Below are 15824 nucleotides of genomic sequence, written 5' to 3'. Positions count from 1 at the left end.
GAGATCCCATCAGAAAGACAAAAACAATAGCAAACACAAATAGCACTTTTGGAATCTGATTTTAGTCAACACATAAGGGAAGGGTGCACCGGTCCTGGAAATACTGCAATACCAGGTCAATGCGTGGAGTGGACAGAGCAAGCTCTATTTCCATCTCCCTGTTCTAAAAATCCATTTAATATATGGTCCCCAGATAGGGGACGTATCAGATATTAAACTGATAAGAACAGATACTACACTTGATCTTAGCCAAAAGGCCGAGAAGCGATAACCCGAGCGGCCCTTGCCTTGCCCGAGCCTGTCCCATACTGCTGTTCACCCCTTGCAGCGATTGATTCAGCCTACTCCTAGGCAATTCCATGGGGCCCTGCAGGCTCACACACATTTACAGCTACTAAGCGGGAGGTGAATAAAGGCCGGAGAGGAAGCTACACAGGATTTGCTTCTTTTGCTTGCACCACAATGCAGTGCTGAAAGAGGAGGAATCTACATAAAAACGCCTTCCTGGCAACGCCCAAATGCCCTCCTGCCATGCAGATAAACACTGGCAGCGGCAGCAAGTGCATGCCCACAGCCACCCCTTGTTCCTTCACACCTTGTATCAGCTTTAATCCAGTCCAGTCCGGTGCTGCCTGCTGAGCAGCACTGACCAACACTGCCTGGGCCCAGGCTTTTATCTCTGAGGCAGGCCCCATTATGATGTCAGAAAGCTGGCTCTGGAATCCTGAGGGCTCCACTATGACACGTGCAAAGTTCCGTCTGAACTTTATATAAGACGGTGCGGCTCAGTCAGTCACTCAGTGTTGCCTGAGAGGGCAACACTGCAACAGCCGGCCGCCAGGCTGTCTTTTTTTTGCACATTTATTTGCCTCCAGGAGGCCACAAGAGGGAGACAAGGGACTGCAAAATGGAAAATAAGCATCCACCAACTTTACAGACAACTTCTCTTTGCTCCTACAACCTCCATCCTTGCACAGTTTGTTATTCTTCTAGGTAACATAGTAACAAATCCAAATTGCTGCTCTCTTTGTAGGCAAGCAAGGCTTTGTTGCAACTGCAATTCTTACTTCTTCTTGAAATGTAGGGACGACAGTACATTCCATCACATCCATGTAGTGTACACAGGTAGGTCCATTGTGGCGGGCAGGCAGGCAGGCAGGCAGGCAGGCGGGCGGGCGGGCGGGCGGGCGGCTTTAATGGCTGTTTGCTGTTCCCCTACTCCACTCCGCTATTTGACTGTGGTGCTGCATCAATCAGTGGCTGGCTCAGGTGCAGCTCTTTAACCTACCTAGGAGGGAGGGCGGAGAGAAGACAAGGAAGGTGAATGAGCTGTTCCAATGTGAAATGCCGGAAACACAGAAACACAGAAGACACACACACAACAAGAGGTGGCAATGTATTAATTAATTGCATTTAATAAATGAGCTCATTATCACACATGACTGTACAAATGCATTGTCCAACAGGTGTTGAAATAATGGGATTAAAAGGGGAGATCCCATCAGAAAGACAAAAACAATAGCAAACACAAATAGCACTTTTGGAATCTGATTTTAGTCAACACATAAGGGAAGGGTGCACCGGTCCTGGAAATACTGCAATACCAGGTCAATGCGTGGAGTGGACAGAGCAAGCTCTATTTCCATCTCCCTGTTCTAAAAATCCATTTAATATATGGTCCCCAGATAGGGGACGTATCAGATATTAAACTGATAAGAACAGATACTACACTTGATCTTAGCCAAAAGGCCGAGAAGCGATAACCCGAGCGGCCCTTGCCTTGCCCGAGCCTGTCCCATACTGCTGTTCACCCCTTGCAGCGATTGATTCAGCCTACTCCTAGGCAATTCCATGGGGCCCTGCAGGCTCACACACATTTACAGCTACTAAGCGGGAGGTGAATAAAGGCCGGAGAGGAAGCTACACAGGATTTGCTTCTTTTGCTTGCACCACAATGCAGTGCTGAAAGAGGAGGAATCTACATAAAAACGCCTTCCTGGCAACGCCCAAATGCCCTCCTGCCATGCAGATAAACACTGGCAGCGGCAGCAAGTGCATGCCCACAGCCACCCCTTGTTCCTTCACACCTTGTATCAGCTTTAATCCAGTCCAGTCCGGTGCTGCCTGCTGAGCAGCACTGACCAACACTGCCTGGGCCCAGGCTTTTATCTCTGAGGCAGGCCCCATTATGATGTCAGAAAGCTGGCTCTGGAATCCTGAGGGCTCCACTATGACACGTGCAAAGTTCCGTCTGAACTTTATATAAGACGGTGCGGCTCAGTCAGTCACTCAGTGTTGCCTGAGAGGGCAACACTGCAACAGCCGGCCGCCAGGCTGTCTTTTTTTTGCACATTTATTTGCCTCCAGGAGGCCACAAGAGGGAGACAAGGGACTGCAAAATGGAAAATAAGCATCCACCAACTTTACAGACAACTTCTCTTTGCTCCTACAACCTCCATCCTTGCACAGTTTGTTATTCTTCTAGGTAACATAGTAACAAATCCAAATTGCTGCTCTCTTTGTAGGCAAGCAAGGCTTTGTTGCAACTGCAATTCTTACTTCTTCTTGAAATGTAGGGACGACAGTACATTCCATCACATCCATGTAGTGTACACAGGTAGGTCCATTGTGGCGGGCAGGCAGGCAGGCAGGCAGGCAGGCGGGCGGGCGGGCGGGCGGGCGGCTTTAATGGCTGTTTGCTGTTCCCCTACTCCACTCCGCTATTTGACTGTGGTGCTGCATCAATCAGTGGCTGGCTCAGGTGCAGCTCTTTAACCTACCTAGGAGGGAGGGCGGAGAGAAGACAAGGAAGGTGAATGAGCTGTTCCAATGTGAAATGCCGGAAACACAGAAACACAGAAGACACACACACAACAAGAGGTGGCAATGTATTAATTAATTGCATTTAATAAATGAGCTCATTATCACACATGACTGTACAAATGCATTGTCCAACAGGTGTTGAAATAATGGGATTAAAAGGGGAGATCCCATCAGAAAGACAAAAACAATAGCAAACACAAATAGCACTTTTGGAATCTGATTTTAGTCAACACATAAGGGAAGGGTGCACCGGTCCTGGAAATACTGCAATACCAGGTCAATGCGTGGAGTGGACAGAGCAAGCTCTATTTCCATCTCCCTGTTCTAAAAATCCATTTAATATATGGTCCCCAGATAGGGGACGTATCAGATATTAAACTGATAAGAACAGATACTACACTTGATCTTAGCCAAAAGGCCGAGAAGCGATAACCCGAGCGGCCCTTGCCTTGCCCGAGCCTGTCCCATACTGCTGTTCACCCCTTGCAGCGATTGATTCAGCCTACTCCTAGGCAATTCCATGGGGCCCTGCAGGCTCACACACATTTACAGCTACTAAGCGGGAGGTGAATAAAGGCCGGAGAGGAAGCTACACAGGATTTGCTTCTTTTGCTTGCACCACAATGCAGTGCTGAAAGAGGAGGAATCTACATAAAAACGCCTTCCTGGCAACGCCCAAATGCCCTCCTGCCATGCAGATAAACACTGGCAGCGGCAGCAAGTGCATGCCCACAGCCACCCCTTGTTCCTTCACACCTTGTATCAGCTTTAATCCAGTCCAGTCCGGTGCTGCCTGCTGAGCAGCACTGACCAACACTGCCTGGGCCCAGGCTTTTATCTCTGAGGCAGGCCCCATTATGATGTCAGAAAGCTGGCTCTGGAATCCTGAGGGCTCCACTATGACACGTGCAAAGTTCCGTCTGAACTTTATATAAGACGGTGCGGCTCAGTCAGTCACTCAGTGTTGCCTGAGAGGGCAACACTGCAACAGCCGGCCGCCAGGCTGTCTTTTTTTTGCACATTTATTTGCCTCCAGGAGGCCACAAGAGGGAGACAAGGGACTGCAAAATGGAAAATAAGCATCCACCAACTTTACAGACAACTTCTCTTTGCTCCTACAACCTCCATCCTTGCACAGTTTGTTATTCTTCTAGGTAACATAGTAACAAATCCAAATTGCTGCTCTCTTTGTAGGCAAGCAAGGCTTTGTTGCAACTGCAATTCTTACTTCTTCTTGAAATGTAGGGACGACAGTACATTCCATCACATCCATGTAGTGTACACAGGTAGGTCCATTGTGGCGGGCAGGCAGGCAGGCAGGCAGGCAGGCGGGCGGGCGGGCGGGCGGGCGGCTTTAATGGCTGTTTGCTGTTCCCCTACTCCACTCCGCTATTTGACTGTGGTGCTGCATCAATCAGTGGCTGGCTCAGGTGCAGCTCTTTAACCTACCTAGGAGGGAGGGCGGAGAGAAGACAAGGAAGGTGAATGAGCTGTTCCAATGTGAAATGCCGGAAACACAGAAACACAGAAGACACACACACAACAAGAGGTGGCAATGTATTAATTAATTGCATTTAATAAATGAGCTCATTATCACACATGACTGTACAAATGCATTGTCCAACAGGTGTTGAAATAATGGGATTAAAAGGGGAGATCCCATCAGAAAGACAAAAACAATAGCAAACACAAATAGCACTTTTGGAATCTGATTTTAGTCAACACATAAGGGAAGGGTGCACCGGTCCTGGAAATACTGCAATACCAGGTCAATGCGTGGAGTGGACAGAGCAAGCTCTATTTCCATCTCCCTGTTCTAAAAATCCATTTAATATATGGTCCCCAGATAGGGGACGTATCAGATATTAAACTGATAAGAACAGATACTACACTTGATCTTAGCCAAAAGGCCGAGAAGCGATAACCCGAGCGGCCCTTGCCTTGCCCGAGCCTGTCCCATACTGCTGTTCACCCCTTGCAGCGATTGATTCAGCCTACTCCTAGGCAATTCCATGGGGCCCTGCAGGCTCACACACATTTACAGCTACTAAGCGGGAGGTGAATAAAGGCCGGAGAGGAAGCTACACAGGATTTGCTTCTTTTGCTTGCACCACAATGCAGTGCTGAAAGAGGAGGAATCTACATAAAAACGCCTTCCTGGCAACGCCCAAATGCCCTCCTGCCATGCAGATAAACACTGGCAGCGGCAGCAAGTGCATGCCCACAGCCACCCCTTGTTCCTTCACACCTTGTATCAGCTTTAATCCAGTCCAGTCCGGTGCTGCCTGCTGAGCAGCACTGACCAACACTGCCTGGGCCCAGGCTTTTATCTCTGAGGCAGGCCCCATTATGATGTCAGAAAGCTGGCTCTGGAATCCTGAGGGCTCCACTATGACACGTGCAAAGTTCCGTCTGAACTTTATATAAGACGGTGCGGCTCAGTCAGTCACTCAGTGTTGCCTGAGAGGGCAACACTGCAACAGCCGGCCGCCAGGCTGTCTTTTTTTTGCACATTTATTTGCCTCCAGGAGGCCACAAGAGGGAGACAAGGGACTGCAAAATGGAAAATAAGCATCCACCAACTTTACAGACAACTTCTCTTTGCTCCTACAACCTCCATCCTTGCACAGTTTGTTATTCTTCTAGGTAACATAGTAACAAATCCAAATTGCTGCTCTCTTTGTAGGCAAGCAAGGCTTTGTTGCAACTGCAATTCTTACTTCTTCTTGAAATGTAGGGACGACAGTACATTCCATCACATCCATGTAGTGTACACAGGTAGGTCCATTGTGGCGGGCAGGCAGGCAGGCAGGCAGGCAGGCGGGCGGGCGGGCGGGCGGGCGGCTTTAATGGCTGTTTGCTGTTCCCCTACTCCACTCCGCTATTTGACTGTGGTGCTGCATCAATCAGTGGCTGGCTCAGGTGCAGCTCTTTAACCTACCTAGGAGGGAGGGCGGAGAGAAGACAAGGAAGGTGAATGAGCTGTTCCAATGTGAAATGCCGGAAACACAGAAACACAGAAGACACACACACAACAAGAGGTGGCAATGTATTAATTAATTGCATTTAATAAATGAGCTCATTATCACACATGACTGTACAAATGCATTGTCCAACAGGTGTTGAAATAATGGGATTAAAAGGGGAGATCCCATCAGAAAGACAAAAACAATAGCAAACACAAATAGCACTTTTGGAATCTGATTTTAGTCAACACATAAGGGAAGGGTGCACCGGTCCTGGAAATACTGCAATACCAGGTCAATGCGTGGAGTGGACAGAGCAAGCTCTATTTCCATCTCCCTGTTCTAAAAATCCATTTAATATATGGTCCCCAGATAGGGGACGTATCAGATATTAAACTGATAAGAACAGATACTACACTTGATCTTAGCCAAAAGGCCGAGAAGCGATAACCCGAGCGGCCCTTGCCTTGCCCGAGCCTGTCCCATACTGCTGTTCACCCCTTGCAGCGATTGATTCAGCCTACTCCTAGGCAATTCCATGGGGCCCTGCAGGCTCACACACATTTACAGCTACTAAGCGGGAGGTGAATAAAGGCCGGAGAGGAAGCTACACAGGATTTGCTTCTTTTGCTTGCACCACAATGCAGTGCTGAAAGAGGAGGAATCTACATAAAAACGCCTTCCTGGCAACGCCCAAATGCCCTCCTGCCATGCAGATAAACACTGGCAGCGGCAGCAAGTGCATGCCCACAGCCACCCCTTGTTCCTTCACACCTTGTATCAGCTTTAATCCAGTCCAGTCCGGTGCTGCCTGCTGAGCAGCACTGACCAACACTGCCTGGGCCCAGGCTTTTATCTCTGAGGCAGGCCCCATTATGATGTCAGAAAGCTGGCTCTGGAATCCTGAGGGCTCCACTATGACACGTGCAAAGTTCCGTCTGAACTTTATATAAGACGGTGCGGCTCAGTCAGTCACTCAGTGTTGCCTGAGAGGGCAACACTGCAACAGCCGGCCGCCAGGCTGTCTTTTTTTTGCACATTTATTTGCCTCCAGGAGGCCACAAGAGGGAGACAAGGGACTGCAAAATGGAAAATAAGCATCCACCAACTTTACAGACAACTTCTCTTTGCTCCTACAACCTCCATCCTTGCACAGTTTGTTATTCTTCTAGGTAACATAGTAACAAATCCAAATTGCTGCTCTCTTTGTAGGCAAGCAAGGCTTTGTTGCAACTGCAATTCTTACTTCTTCTTGAAATGTAGGGACGACAGTACATTCCATCACATCCATGTAGTGTACACAGGTAGGTCCATTGTGGCGGGCAGGCAGGCAGGCAGGCAGGCAGGCGGGCGGGCGGGCGGGCGGGCGGCTTTAATGGCTGTTTGCTGTTCCCCTACTCCACTCCGCTATTTGACTGTGGTGCTGCATCAATCAGTGGCTGGCTCAGGTGCAGCTCTTTAACCTACCTAGGAGGGAGGGCGGAGAGAAGACAAGGAAGGTGAATGAGCTGTTCCAATGTGAAATGCCGGAAACACAGAAACACAGAAGACACACACACAACAAGAGGTGGCAATGTATTAATTAATTGCATTTAATAAATGAGCTCATTATCACACATGACTGTACAAATGCATTGTCCAACAGGTGTTGAAATAATGGGATTAAAAGGGGAGATCCCATCAGAAAGACAAAAACAATAGCAAACACAAATAGCACTTTTGGAATCTGATTTTAGTCAACACATAAGGGAAGGGTGCACCGGTCCTGGAAATACTGCAATACCAGGTCAATGCGTGGAGTGGACAGAGCAAGCTCTATTTCCATCTCCCTGTTCTAAAAATCCATTTAATATATGGTCCCCAGATAGGGGACGTATCAGATATTAAACTGATAAGAACAGATACTACACTTGATCTTAGCCAAAAGGCCGAGAAGCGATAACCCGAGCGGCCCTTGCCTTGCCCGAGCCTGTCCCATACTGCTGTTCACCCCTTGCAGCGATTGATTCAGCCTACTCCTAGGCAATTCCATGGGGCCCTGCAGGCTCACACACATTTACAGCTACTAAGCGGGAGGTGAATAAAGGCCGGAGAGGAAGCTACACAGGATTTGCTTCTTTTGCTTGCACCACAATGCAGTGCTGAAAGAGGAGGAATCTACATAAAAACGCCTTCCTGGCAACGCCCAAATGCCCTCCTGCCATGCAGATAAACACTGGCAGCGGCAGCAAGTGCATGCCCACAGCCACCCCTTGTTCCTTCACACCTTGTATCAGCTTTAATCCAGTCCAGTCCGGTGCTGCCTGCTGAGCAGCACTGACCAACACTGCCTGGGCCCAGGCTTTTATCTCTGAGGCAGGCCCCATTATGATGTCAGAAAGCTGGCTCTGGAATCCTGAGGGCTCCACTATGACACGTGCAAAGTTCCGTCTGAACTTTATATAAGACGGTGCGGCTCAGTCAGTCACTCAGTGTTGCCTGAGAGGGCAACACTGCAACAGCCGGCCGCCAGGCTGTCTTTTTTTTGCACATTTATTTGCCTCCAGGAGGCCACAAGAGGGAGACAAGGGACTGCAAAATGGAAAATAAGCATCCACCAACTTTACAGACAACTTCTCTTTGCTCCTACAACCTCCATCCTTGCACAGTTTGTTATTCTTCTAGGTAACATAGTAACAAATCCAAATTGCTGCTCTCTTTGTAGGCAAGCAAGGCTTTGTTGCAACTGCAATTCTTACTTCTTCTTGAAATGTAGGGACGACAGTACATTCCATCACATCCATGTAGTGTACACAGGTAGGTCCATTGTGGCGGGCAGGCAGGCAGGCAGGCAGGCAGGCAGGCGGGCGGGCGGGCGGGCGGGCGGCTTTAATGGCTGTTTGCTGTTCCCCTACTCCACTCCGCTATTTGACTGTGGTGCTGCATCAATCAGTGGCTGGCTCAGGTGCAGCTCTTTAACCTACCTAGGAGGGAGGGCGGAGAGAAGACAAGGAAGGTGAATGAGCTGTTCCAATGTGAAATGCCGGAAACACAGAAACACAGAAGACACACACACAACAAGAGGTGGCAATGTATTAATTAATTGCATTTAATAAATGAGCTCATTATCACACATGACTGTACAAATGCATTGTCCAACAGGTGTTGAAATAATGGGATTAAAAGGGGAGATCCCATCAGAAAGACAAAAACAATAGCAAACACAAATAGCACTTTTGGAATCTGATTTTAGTCAACACATAAGGGAAGGGTGCACCGGTCCTGGAAATACTGCAATACCAGGTCAATGCGTGGAGTGGACAGAGCAAGCTCTATTTCCATCTCCCTGTTCTAAAAATCCATTTAATATATGGTCCCCAGATAGGGGACGTATCAGATATTAAACTGATAAGAACAGATACTACACTTGATCTTAGCCAAAAGGCCGAGAAGCGATAACCCGAGCGGCCCTTGCCTTGCCCGAGCCTGTCCCATACTGCTGTTCACCCCTTGCAGCGATTGATTCAGCCTACTCCTAGGCAATTCCATGGGGCCCTGCAGGCTCACACACATTTACAGCTACTAAGCGGGAGGTGAATAAAGGCCGGAGAGGAAGCTACACAGGATTTGCTTCTTTTGCTTGCACCACAATGCAGTGCTGAAAGAGGAGGAATCTACATAAAAACGCCTTCCTGGCAACGCCCAAATGCCCTCCTGCCATGCAGATAAACACTGGCAGCGGCAGCAAGTGCATGCCCACAGCCACCCCTTGTTCCTTCACACCTTGTATCAGCTTTAATCCAGTCCAGTCCGGTGCTGCCTGCTGAGCAGCACTGACCAACACTGCCTGGGCCCAGGCTTTTATCTCTGAGGCAGGCCCCATTATGATGTCAGAAAGCTGGCTCTGGAATCCTGAGGGCTCCACTATGACACGTGCAAAGTTCCGTCTGAACTTTATATAAGACGGTGCGGCTCAGTCAGTCACTCAGTGTTGCCTGAGAGGGCAACACTGCAACAGCCGGCCGCCAGGCTGTCTTTTTTTTGCACATTTATTTGCCTCCAGGAGGCCACAAGAGGGAGACAAGGGACTGCAAAATGGAAAATAAGCATCCACCAACTTTACAGACAACTTCTCTTTGCTCCTACAACCTCCATCCTTGCACAGTTTGTTATTCTTCTAGGTAACATAGTAACAAATCCAAATTGCTGCTCTCTTTGTAGGCAAGCAAGGCTTTGTTGCAACTGCAATTCTTACTTCTTCTTGAAATGTAGGGACGACAGTACATTCCATCACATCCATGTAGTGTACACAGGTAGGTCCATTGTGGCGGGCAGGCAGGCAGGCAGGCAGGCAGGCGGGCGGGCGGGCGGGCGGGCGGCTTTAATGGCTGTTTGCTGTTCCCCTACTCCACTCCGCTATTTGACTGTGGTGCTGCATCAATCAGTGGCTGGCTCAGGTGCAGCTCTTTAACCTACCTAGGAGGGAGGGCGGAGAGAAGACAAGGAAGGTGAATGAGCTGTTCCAATGTGAAATGCCGGAAACACAGAAACACAGAAGACACACACACAACAAGAGGTGGCAATGTATTAATTAATTGCATTTAATAAATGAGCTCATTATCACACATGACTGTACAAATGCATTGTCCAACAGGTGTTGAAATAATGGGATTAAAAGGGGAGATCCCATCAGAAAGACAAAAACAATAGCAAACACAAATAGCACTTTTGGAATCTGATTTTAGTCAACACATAAGGGAAGGGTGCACCGGTCCTGGAAATACTGCAATACCAGGTCAATGCGTGGAGTGGACAGAGCAAGCTCTATTTCCATCTCCCTGTTCTAAAAATCCATTTAATATATGGTCCCCAGATAGGGGACGTATCAGATATTAAACTGATAAGAACAGATTTTTTTTTTTTTTTTACAAAAGTTTTTATTTATCAATTGAAACAAAATACAAGTACAATATACATCATAATACAATCAGAACAATGTCAGTGTCATACAATCGTTTCAGTTCACACAAGTAATGTACAAAATAATCACACCCAATGTTTCCATTTCTTAACCTTCCAGATCCCCTCAGAATCTGACCCAGAACGTTTACAATCAAGCTTGTACATAAAATACAATCTACTGAGAAACAATTTAATACAGTCATCAACAGACATTTTGTCTTTTTTATAAACCAGAATATTTCGTGAGTCCCATAAAGTTTCACGCAGGGCAATAGTGAACATCCACACTAGTCTGTGTTGCACAGACATTGTAAGGCCTACCCCATAAAGTAACATGCTGACAGAGGCAGAAGAGATGCCAGTAAGTTCTAAAAACAAACGCTTTAACTTAGCAATGACCTGTTTGGCATAGGGACAACCATAAAGCAAGTGAAATACGGTTTCTATGTCACCGCAATTTTCCCTCGGACACTGTTCAGATGGCGCCATATCTCTGCGTTTTAAGAACGCCTTTGTTGGAAGAGCCTCATGAAAGGATAACCATGTCACCTCCCTTTGTTTGGGTGACACTGGCAAAGCACTGACCATTTTCCATGCATTTTTAGCCTGAGAGCTAGACAGGTCAGCTATGTTCGTTACAATTTCATCCTTCCGGTACCATTTCAGAATATGAATTTTACTGGTGCTTAATAATCCCAAGGATTCTAGATTATATTTATTCTTGAAATATTGTAGTGCAAAGTAAAAAGGAGGCGCAACAAAGGCCCAAGGTTTGGTTCTATCTAACGGTAACCAACCCCATTTATGAAACATCCAGCCACCCAAATATCGGATCATGTGACCGGCCCATCTTTTAGATAGTACTAACTTGTGTATTAATAACCAGGAGTGCATGTGAGATAGAAAAGCAATGTCAGGAAAATGTAGACCACCGTTAATGGGTAATTTCAGACATTTGACACGAGCAACTTTCTCAGCTTTTGACCCCCATAGAAAGATACACAATATTCTGGTCATTTGCTGTATCCACCTGCTGGAGGGAGTGAAAACACAGGTGAGATAAAAAATCATGGGCAAGATGACTGCCTTTATTATGAGCACCTTCCCAAAAAGAGACATTTGCCTGGTCTTATAGAAGTTCAGCTTCTGTGTTACTCTTTCACCCAACTTCTGAAAGGATTGGCTACCTTTTAACGCCTGATCATAATGAACCCCCAGAATAGTCAGTCCCTGTGGGTCATGGGGCACCTGTGTGTCTTGTACAGGTGTGACAGCCGCAAACGTTGAGTATTTGCATTTATCCCAGTTTACAGACATGGCAGACACATTACAGAAAATACGTAAATGTAATTTTGCTCTATTCAGGTCCGCTTGGGATGTGTTAACCAACACCACATCATCCATATAGGCCAGTAATTTTACTGCCTCACCTTGAGACCCTGGGAGAAAGAAACCTTTTATTATTTTATCTTTAATAACAGACTGAATAAAAGTTTCCATGACACTTATGAAAAGTACTGGCGACAAAGGGCACCCCTGCCGCACCCCAGAAGAAACCGTAAAAGGGTCGCCTAGGGAACCATTAACTTGAACACAGCTAGTAACCTCCGAATACATACTTTGAATGACTCGCAGCATCTGTGCAGGGATACCAAAAGCACGTAAAACAGAAAATAAAAATTGATGTGAAACTGTGTCATACGCTTTTTGCAGATCAATGGAAGTAAGAACTAATAGCGAACGATTAGATAAAGACATATGAATAATATCCCTAACTAGCAAAAGGTTTTCATGAATACGCCTACCAGGCACTGCACATGTCTGAGCAGGCCCGATAAGATCTGGTAACACAGCGCTAAGTCTGGATGTGAGAATTTTCGCCACCACCTTATAATCAACATTGAGTAATGTAATAGGGCGCCAGTTTTTGACATCCCTACGGTCACCCTTCTTATACAATAAAGTAATCACTCCATTCTTCATAGAAGCAGATAATTCCCCTGTAGAAATAATCAAGTGAATGATTTGGACAAAAACTATTTTGATGATGTCCCAAAAGGTAATATAAAATTCCTTAGATAATCCATCTAAACCTGGGGTCTTATTATTCTGCATGGACTTTAAGGTATTCAGAACTTCTTCCTCCGTCACAGGTGCCACTAAGGAGGGGACAGCGGTATCATGGACCTGCTTATCAAGGACAGAACAATAGTCATCAATTTCTTCACTTGAAGCAGCATCACGATTAGAATACAATGCAGAGTAAAAGTTAGATATAACAGGTCCCACACCTGGGCCCTGCACCTCATTGCCTTGGTCATCTAAAACAGTTTTGAACACAGAATGAACACGAACAGATTTTTTAAAGAAATACCTGGTGCAGCACTCATTTTCCTCCATATGCTGCACCTTAGCACGAAACATAATGCTTTTACCCCGTCGGGCAAGGGTGTCATTGAAAGCCTGTTTGGCAGTTTGTAATTCGTCATAAACATCAATCCCTTCTCTTTGTAATTTCCCCAAAACCACAAGGTTGTTGATTAGTTTGGTATATTGCCTTCTATGCTGCTTGGCCAAACTTCTGCCGTAACGCTGGAAGAAGGAGGCAACATTTACTTTTATCCAATCCCACCACAACAGAGGTGAGGCGAAGGAGGTTTCCTTTGAAACCCATACATTAAATTGCATTTCAAACAATTTATGAACATCGGGTTCCCCTAAAAGTAAGTTGTTGAGTTTCCAAAACCCCTTGCCTTGCACAATGGCACCTTGTAAGGACACATCACATAATAAACCCACATGGTCAGAAAAACCAACATTAACAATGGAAAATTGCATAACTGTAAAATGAGATGTGCAAAACATAAAGTCAATGCGTGATTTCACCTTGCCATGATCAGCATAGTAGGTGTAAATAGGGTCAGAGTGATGTGGAACAGCACAAATGTCCTTTAAGGAGAAATCCTGTAAGATAGAATTTAGCAAAGTTCCAGTGCTGTCCAGTTTACAGTTATTTGTAGTACCACAGCGCCCTCTAGTGTCAATGATACTATTGAAATCTCCTGCAAGTACAGTTGGTAAAGTACCTGGCAGGAAAACCTTTAAATTATGAAAAAATTCTAAACGGTCAGCCTTGTTTGCAGGGGCATAAACATTAAATAATCGAAAAGGAGTCCCGGACAAGTCCATGTCGAGTTGCTGAAGCCGACCTGGTATTAAAACAGTATGATGGAAACAGTTTATCACAGAAGATTTGAGAAGAACCCCGACTCCAGTATTTCTAGTTAAGTCTGAAGGAGCCCAGTAAGCTGGCCCAGCTTGCCACTCCAAATTAGAGGGCATAACATTTAAAGCACATTCCTGGAGGCAAATCAGGTCCACAGGCTGAGTACGTAAAAAGTCTAAAACAGCAGCCCGTCTGTTTGTCGAGGCAATACCCCTGACATTTAGGGAAAGTACCCGTAACATTAGAATAAACTATATACAGTTAAAAAGTACTAAACCAGTCAAGGAGGGCCTTCGGAAAAGCCACATACCTCCTGTAGAAGTTGAACGCCAACGGAGTCCAGAAATTCGGAAGACGGGGAAATTAGAGGCGGGTCCTGGTGATGCGGAAGAGCCGTGTCCTCTTCAGAAGAGCAGGATAAGGCACTGTAGCGGTTGGGACTGGCAATGGAGTCCATCATCTTTTTCTTTGGAGGGCCTGCTCCGTCCTTACCAGGCTTGCGACGGGCCTTCACAACGGAGAAAACAGATCGATCTAGATCCTGATGGGGAGTAGGTGATATCACAGACCCAGAGGTAGTGGGTGCAGAGAGGTCCATACCCGCCGGCTCTGTATCCGCCCATACGATGGTCATGCCACTTTCCTCTGTGTCGGACTGGAAAGAAGAAAGGAACTCTTCAATCTCTGTAGCAGATGATGCGGTGTGCTGTGGCGAGGGAGCCTCAACCCTTGGAGCAGGGGAGACCTCAGCCGGCTTCTGCAGCTCTGTAACCTGGCTCAACGAAGAAGAAGCTGGAACAGCATCCGTCTGGGAAACAGCAGGCAAGTCCTTCAGAGAATCTGATGTAGAAGCTGGCACCAGGCCAGGACAATTCAGAGGCGGCAAGAGGGTCAGAGCCTGGGCCATAGGTAGCTCATTTGCGGGTGCCTCAGGCTCTGCCTCTGCCAGCTGGACCTCCAGGAAGATGGGCCCTCGTCCCGATCGGGCGGCATCAGCGTAGCTACGATTCGTCATCATTCCTCTGGGGCAGGCTCGCACCAAATGTTCTTTGGAGCCACACAGGTCACAGGTGCGAGGTTGGGAACAGTGCCCAGCATCATGGCTCGCGCTTCCACAGTTCCGGCAGCAGCGACCAGTCGGGCAGGACTCCTTGGTGTGCCCGAAGTTGAGACACTGCCTGCAGTACTTGGGCTGGCCTGGGTAGACCAGATATCCTCTGTTTCCTCCAAGGGAGAAGGAGGCAGGAGGGTGACAAACTCCACCGATTCCCTCAGGGTCTGGACGAAATCTCACCCAGAAACGAAGCTTGCCGTTGGGGATCCCGAAGACGTTCCTCAGCTTGTTGCCTCCTCTGACGCTGCTACAGTATCGCTGCAGGAAGGCCACCACATGCGCCAGCTCCGTGAAGGGGTTGAAGAGGTGGAGGGTAATCGGCTTCTCATCCATCTGGAACAGCGGTATCAGGAGGAAATCCGTCAGCTCCGGCTCAGTTAGCAGCTTTTTGCTTTTTTCAAAGACAGTCAGGCATTGTCCGTTTGTCTCAAAAGAGACATCGAAAAAGCCTTGGGCAGCACTGTCTTGAAGGCAGAAAATGTCAGTCGCTCTGAGTTTCAGCATCCTGAAAAGGACGGTCTGAACGAAAGGTCCAAGCTCATATCTTCGGTTGCAGTCTGGCTTTACCAGGAAGCGGATGGTATTTCGGATCCCCTGAGCCTCCATATCACCAGCCAGTGAAGTTCGATCCACTATCTTAGCCAAAAGGCCGAGAAGCGATAACCCGAGCGGCCCTTGCCTTGCCCGAGCCTGTCCCATACTGCTGTTCACCCCTTGCAGCGATTGATTCAGCCTACTCCTAGGCAATTCCATG

The 15824-nt window shown here is 47.3% G+C and overlaps 7 non-coding genes and 1 pseudogene across 7 annotated transcripts; all 8 read right to left on the bottom strand.

The window, feature by feature from the left end:
* Nucleotides 1-78: 78 nt before the first annotated feature.
* LOC142688273 (U2 spliceosomal RNA) lies at nt 79-269 on the bottom strand. Its single transcript, XR_012857416.1, has one exon. It is a non-coding gene; the product is annotated as a U2 spliceosomal RNA (small nuclear RNA).
* Nucleotides 270-1570: 1301 nt separating this feature from the next.
* LOC142688271 (U2 spliceosomal RNA) lies at nt 1571-1761 on the bottom strand. Its single transcript, XR_012857415.1, has one exon. It is a non-coding gene; the product is annotated as a U2 spliceosomal RNA (small nuclear RNA).
* A 1301-nt stretch (nt 1762-3062) lies between these two features.
* LOC142688269 (U2 spliceosomal RNA) lies at nt 3063-3253 on the bottom strand. The gene has a single exon (XR_012857413.1). It is a non-coding gene; the product is annotated as a U2 spliceosomal RNA (small nuclear RNA).
* A 1301-nt stretch (nt 3254-4554) lies between these two features.
* On the bottom strand, nt 4555-4745 carry LOC142688268 (U2 spliceosomal RNA). The gene has a single exon (XR_012857412.1). It is a non-coding gene; the product is annotated as a U2 spliceosomal RNA (small nuclear RNA).
* A 1301-nt stretch (nt 4746-6046) lies between these two features.
* Nucleotides 6047-6237, bottom strand: LOC142688267 (U2 spliceosomal RNA). Its single transcript, XR_012857411.1, has one exon. It is a non-coding gene; the product is annotated as a U2 spliceosomal RNA (small nuclear RNA).
* Nucleotides 6238-7538: 1301 nt separating this feature from the next.
* LOC142688266 (U2 spliceosomal RNA) lies at nt 7539-7729 on the bottom strand. The gene has a single exon (XR_012857410.1). It is a non-coding gene; the product is annotated as a U2 spliceosomal RNA (small nuclear RNA).
* Nucleotides 7730-9034: 1305 nt separating this feature from the next.
* LOC142688265 (U2 spliceosomal RNA) lies at nt 9035-9225 on the bottom strand. The gene has a single exon (XR_012857409.1). It is a non-coding gene; the product is annotated as a U2 spliceosomal RNA (small nuclear RNA).
* A 1301-nt stretch (nt 9226-10526) lies between these two features.
* On the bottom strand, nt 10527-10706 carry LOC142688354 (U2 spliceosomal RNA; annotated as a pseudogene).
* Nucleotides 10707-15824: the final 5118 nt, after the last annotated feature.

This window comes from Rhinoderma darwinii (genome assembly GCF_050947455.1).
Source record: "Rhinoderma darwinii isolate aRhiDar2 chromosome 5 unlocalized genomic scaffold, aRhiDar2.hap1 SUPER_5_unloc_25, whole genome shotgun sequence".
NCBI classification, from domain to species: Eukaryota; Metazoa; Chordata; class Amphibia; order Anura; family Rhinodermatidae; genus Rhinoderma; species Rhinoderma darwinii.
The sequence above is the reverse complement of the archived record's forward strand: the minus strand, read 5'-3'. Positions and strand labels throughout refer to the sequence as shown.